Source organism: Scyliorhinus torazame, chromosome 5 (genome assembly GCF_047496885.1).
Source record: "Scyliorhinus torazame isolate Kashiwa2021f chromosome 5, sScyTor2.1, whole genome shotgun sequence".
Classification (NCBI taxonomy): domain Eukaryota; kingdom Metazoa; phylum Chordata; class Chondrichthyes; order Carcharhiniformes; family Scyliorhinidae; genus Scyliorhinus; species Scyliorhinus torazame.
The window spans coordinates 72490558-72496925 of NC_092711.1; the positions used below are offsets into that span (position 1 = coordinate 72490558).

Below are 6368 nucleotides of genomic sequence, written 5' to 3' on the forward strand. Positions count from 1 at the left end.
GACAGGCGCGGGTCAACCGGCGACCACCACCATCTTGGGAATGGAAGTCGGGTCTTTTCTTGGCGCGGAGCGCTGGGATAGCCATCTTGGTTAGGGAAGACGGGGTGGGAGGGACTTCCTCCCCGGTGACAGGCCCCGGATCAACCGGCGAACGCCGCCATCTTGGGAATGGAAGTCGGGTCTTTTGTTCTTGGAGCAGTGCGCTTGGGCGGCCATCTTAGTACGGGAAGAGGGAGTGGGCGGGACTTCGAGGGAGTGGGCGGGACTTCCTCCCCGGTGACATCACCCAGCGGCCGCCGCCATCTTGTGGCGGGATTTTCTACCCGGGTCTTTAGTGAAGGACAATGAGCTGGAGCTGAGGTTGAAAAGTGTTCAGAGGAAGGTCTGAAATCAGATTTACAGCCAGATATCTGTAAGAACCACAAAGTTCACATTCAGTATGTTTGGCAAATGAAATCACAATGCTGCAAACACTCAGTTCTGAAGAAGAATCAGGTTGCATTGGAAATGTTAACTCTCTTTCTTTCTCTTCACAGAAGCTGCCAAACCTGCTGAGGATTTCCACAACTTTCTGTTTTCACTTCACATTTCCAGCTTCTGCAGTGTTTTACTCAAATTATTATTATGGTTTTGAAATTGTGTTACATTACCAGTTCAGAGTAATATAATTGTCACCATTTAAATGTCCAAATCAATAATTATTTGTTTAACTGAGACTGGGCTGTTCAGCAGCAATGTCAGAAATCACTTCACAAAATATAGTGAAATCTGGAATTCTGTTCAGATTCAGTCAACAGAAACTATAAAAACTGAGATTGATAGAAGTTTGTGACATGAAAGTATTAATGGTTATAGAATCAAGGGAGATGGATGGATTTAACAAACAGATCAGGCATCTGCAAACTGGAGCTCAATGTTTGCGGTTGAACCGATTCTGTTTTTGTTTTGAAGGTGGTGTTCGTTTCCTGTCCTGTCGATTATCTCCACACCCATGGGTAATTTGCTGGAGGTGGGATAATAACCTTTATTGGTGTCACAAGTAAGCTTTCATTAAGTAACCTTGCAGACCAAGGCAGGCCAGCAGCACGGGTCAAATCCCGTACCAGCCACCCCGAACAGGCGCCGGAATGTGGCGACTAGGGGCTTTTCACAGTAACTTCATTTGAAGCCTACTTGTGACAATAAACGATTTTCATTTTCATCCATTTCATTTCAAGTAACTTTCAAGCTTGAAGGGCCAAAGGCCTCCTCCTGCTGCTATCTTCTATGTATCTTCTATGTAACACTGCAATCAAGTTACTGTGAAAATCCCCCAATTGCCACACTCCAGCGCCTGTTGGGGTAAATTGAGGGAAAATCAGAATAATAATGAATGTCCAATTCAATTTACAATTCACCTCACTTCTTTTGGGACTTGTGGGAGACCCAGACAGACACTGGGAGAACGTGCAGACTCTGCACAGACAGTGACCCAAGGTCCCTGGTGCTGTGAAGCAACAATGCTAACCACTGTGCTACCGTGAAGGGGGAGAGGGTTTCTGCAGTGACACAGTCTTGTCTGATCCCAGTCTTCATTGAGATAGTGTCTGGGGTGTTTCCATTGATGAGAATATGGCTTGTGTGTCATCGTGGTGGAGGATGGTGGACAAGTTCTGAGGACAGCCACATTTGAGGAACATACTGAATGAAAGATCACTTTGACAGTGTGAAGTGTTTTTGTGATGTCAGAAAAGACCTGTGAGGGGCAGCATGTGGCACAGCGGTTAGCACTGGGACTGCTGCGCTGAGGACCCAGGTTCGCATCCCGGCCCTGGGTCACTGTCCGTGTGGAGTTTGCACATTCTCCCCATGTCTGCGTGGGTTTCACCCCCACAACCCAAAGATATGCAGGGTAGGTGGATTGGCCACGCTAAATTGCCCCTCAATTGGAAAAAAAAAGAATTGGGTACTCTAAATTTATTTAAAAAAAGGAAAAGACCTGTGATTGGTGCTGTTCCTTTTATTTTGCTTGAGTTTGTCACATATTGTAGAATGTCTTTGGTGCCTCACGAAGTGAGAAAACCTAACTGTGACTCTTTGCCGCTAAGATGAGATCATTGAGGAGGATCCTGGCAATGATCTCTTTTTAAAAAAATAGATTTCGTGTACACAATTCATTTTTTCCAATTTAAGGGGCAATTTAGCGTGGCCAATCCACCTAACCGGCACTTCTTTGTGGTTGTGGGGGCGAAACCCACGCAAACACAAGGAGAATGTCCAAACTCTTCATGGACAGTGACCCAGAGCCTGGATCGATTCTGGGACCCCGGTGCCATGAGGCAGCAATGCTAACCAATGCGCCACCGTGCTGCCCTGGCAATGATCTTCTCTGGCAGACAGCAGCGAGTCCCCTGTGTAATTACCACAATCTGACCTGACTTGTCTGACTTCAATACAGTCACAGTGTCTGAGATCCCCGGCATGCATCCTTCTTCCCAGGTGAGGAATATGAGATTGTGTAGCTATGCCAGGAGTGTAACCCTGCCATGCTTTAGAATTTCAGCAGGGATTCATTCTGCTCCAGAGGCCGTGGTGTTTTCCAGCTGTTGAATGGCTTTTTCACTCACGGGGTACCACGGGGACAGGATACTGAGGAATTGACTTGAGGACGTTGAAGTCAAAGACAGAGTCTCGGTCGAGGGATTCTTCAGAATGTTCCCTCCAGTGAGCACTGACTGACTGTCTGTCCTTGATGAGTTCCCCTCCACACTTTGCTCTCAGTGGGGTGGGCCATTGACTGCTTAGGTCATCAATTGTATTGGCAGCGCTGATAAAACCATGCATGCCATTGCTTTCCATGAGCTGTTGGCTATCCCTCACTCTACCCTCTAAAGGCTTTAGAATCACGAAAAACCTGGAGCAGGCAGCTCAAAAGCACTGGAGCGGAACTTCTAGCAGTGCCTTCACAAGATGCTCCAAATCCAGGGGCAGGAGGGCAGTTCAACAGAGGAAAGGGAAAACTGGGAGTGGGGGAAAGAAAGTCGGGGGCAGAGGTGAGTGTAGTGGCCATCACTAAGGAGAAGGTGCTGGGGAAGCTGAAAGGTCTGAAGGTGGATAAATCACCCAGACTGGATTGAGTACACTGCAGGGTACCGAAGGAGATAACTGCAGGGATTGTGGAGCCATTGGTGATGATCCTTCAGGGATCACTGTAGTGAAGGGCCTCACAGAGGACAAGGAAATGACTAATGTAACACCCCAATTTAAGAAGGGAAGGAAGTAGAAGATGAGAAATTATAGGGTTGCGGACAGATGAGGGATTCCCCTTTCCGTCTGCACCCAATGAGGGATACAGTGCCGGAGCGTCTGCCACTTTAACTGGCGCACGTTCAACTTTTTTTTCCGCATAGGATTTTACGTCATCTCTTTTCGCGAAACTAAACACGTATTTTGGAAATTTGAGACAAATGGAAAGTAGAAAGTTCGAAGCAAAGATTAGATTGTAGTTGTATTAAGGAGAAGGTTGGGAGGATGGTGCATTAAAAAAATGTAGAAGTTGTTGGGTTAGGGTTTTAAAATTTAAAAAATTTATTAACTAACATCCCAAGTGAAAAAACATATATAGTTTATTAAGTTAAAATATTTATTAAGTTATTTGAATTTTTGAACAGATTCAATGTCCGAACGTGTAGCTGGGAAGGTTTTGCAGCGAGGAGATCACCCTTTATGGGGTTAAGTAGCACCAAGTAAGCGTTCCTTGCACCAGTTCACTCCACACATTGCCGTTCATACAGATATATCTGTTAGTTTATTCACTTCAGAGAATTTTTTTTCTAATATGGGATAGTAGTGAGCTAGGGTTAAGTTGTAGTGTTGTGGGTTTCTGAGGGTAAGACAGTGGTTAATATTTAGGGGTATGGTCCTGGAAAATGTTTTGATGCGCGATCAATTACACTGAAGACAAAGTGATTTCATAACCGAAGGCTTTAATCTACTAGAACTTGTTCCCCAGCAGCTTCGATACAGAAAGTGAAGGCTGCTGGGACGGCACCGTTTCTTATACTCCGCCTGTCAGGGCGGAGCTACGTACAACAGCCAATGGTAGACTCCTGGGTCTAACCAATGGTCATCAGCCTCTTGGGTACCGCAATACCTGGTACTACCACATTCACCCCCTGTTAAAAAAGAGTCCGGCCGGGGTGGTGGCCAGTGGTAACAGTCGCCTTTAGCATGGTATGACCAGGTATGGAGGTACCGTGGTGTCGAGGATATTTACAAAGTGTTCACAGTGAAGCAATCAGTCGATCGGGTGGCCTGGTCGTCCTTTTGGAGCGTCTGTGCTTCGGTGGTGATTCTGGTGGGCGTCCCGGTGGTTGCGACTCCGGGACCATGGTTTTGGCCTCCCTGGCAGCTTCGTCAACCCTAGGCGGCGCTGTTGGGGCAAACTGTTGACACGCGGGGGGGGGTGCCTGTAGGGGGCATTGGTGGGTGGGCGGGCCTAGGCAGGAGTGGTGGGGGTAATGGTTCGGGTGCGTGTGGGGTTCCGGCGGGCGCCAGGTCCCGAAGGGAGACTGTATCTTGCCGGCCGTCAGGGAATGCCACGTAGGCGTACTGGGGGTTAGCGTGCAGCAGGTGGACCCTCACGTGCTTCTGAAGCAGGATGGGTCCGGGTGTCGCTAGCCAGGTTGGGAGCGAGGTCCCGGAGGAGGACATCCTGGGGAAAACAAGGAGACGTTCATGAGGTGTCTGATTTGTGGTTGTACAGAGCAGCGACCGGATGGCGTGGAGGGCCATCGGGAGGACTTCTTGCCAGCGGGAAACTGGGAGATTCCTGGTCCGTAGGGCCAGTAGGACAGTCTTCCAGGCCGTTCCGTTCTCCCTCTCTACCTGTCCGTTTGCCCGGGGGTTGTAACTGGTCGTCCTGCTCGAGGCGATGCCCTTGCTGAGCAGGAATTGACGCAGTTCGTCGCTCATAAAGGAGGACCCCCTATCACTGTGTATGTACGCGGGGAAACCGAACAGTGTAAAGATACCCCGGAGGGCCTTGATGACGGTGGTTGTGGTCATGTCTGGGCAGCGGATGACGAATGGGTTTGCAATCCGGGGTGAGGTTCGCAAACAGGGAAGGCGGGTCGACCTTAAGGGTCGCGAGGCCGCAGACAGTAAGGGGAGGTATAGGGCCGCCGAATTTAAAGGTCAGGCTTTGCAAATGGCATTGGAAGTCCAGCCCCAGGAGGGTAGCCGCGCAGAGGTGCGGCAGGACATACAGGCGGAAATTGTCGAATTTCCTGCCTTGGACAGTGAGGTTTGCGAGGCAAAACTCCTTTATCTCCACCGAGTGTGACCCGGAGGCCAGGGAGATCCTTTGGTTTACAGGGTGGGTTACAAGTGAACAGCTCCGTGTCGGGGTGAACAAAGCTTTCCGTGTTCCCAGAGTCAATCAGGCAAGACGTCTCATGGCCGCTGATGAAGTCCGTCGTTGTAGCTGTTGCGAGTGTCCGGGGTCGACTTTGGTCCAGTGTCACCGAGGCCAGATAAAGCAGTTGCAAGTTCTGATCGGGCAGCCTGTAGTCGGCCGTGCTGGGGATCTGGGGCCCCATCCAAGATGGCGTCACCCATGGGTCGCACATGGTGTCCGTGGATGAACAAGATGGCGGCGGCAATGGACAAAATGGCGGCGCCCACCTGTCCAGCGTGGTGTCCGGGGGGCAAGATGGCCGCGCCCGTGGGTCGCACGTGGCCCTAGGATAGGGGGGTGGCGGTGAGCGCTGGCCGGTCGGGGCCTGAAGGGGGGTTGCCGCGGCACTCTGGAGTCGCTGGAGACCACGGCGCGGGCCAAGCAGACCCCCACAAAGTGGCCTTCTTGCCGCACCCTTTGCAGGTGGCGGTGTGGGCCGGGCAGTGCGGGCGGGGATGATTCGCCTGCCCGCAGAAGAAACCGGGGCCCGGCGGCGATAGCGGGCCGTCTCGTAGTGCAGGCCTGCGGGGTCAGGGAGAAGGTCTGCAGGGTGCTACGCAGCCCAGGGGGCCGTCGCGTGGTCGGGCGCATAGGACTGCGCGTTTTTGTAGGCAACGTCCATGGACCCTGCCAGGGCCCGTGCCTCTCTAAGTCCCAGGGTGTCCCTTTCTAGAAGTCTTCGGCGGATATCTGAGGAGCTCATACCTGCTACGAAAGCACTCTGATTTAAAGTTCCGTGTGCTCGCCCCCCAAAACGTGCGGGCAGCCACAGTTTCGGCCCAGCACCAGTAGCGCCCGGTAGAAATCTTCCAACGATTCCCTGGGGCATTGCCGTCTAGTTGCAAGCAGGTGACGTGCGTAGACCTGATTTACAGGGCGGATATAATGTCCTTCTAGCAGTTCGATCGCGGCATCATAGTTCTCCGCCTCC

General features: G+C 51.2%; 1 long non-coding RNA gene across 1 annotated transcript; it reads left to right on the top strand.

Moving 5' to 3' along the window:
• The first annotated feature begins 287 nt into the window (after nucleotides 1-287).
• Nucleotides 288-824, top strand: LOC140418422 (uncharacterized). The gene is made up of 2 exons (XR_011945027.1): nucleotides 288-412; nucleotides 537-824. It is a non-coding gene; the product is annotated as an uncharacterized lncRNA (long non-coding RNA).
• Nucleotides 825-6368: the final 5544 nt, after the last annotated feature.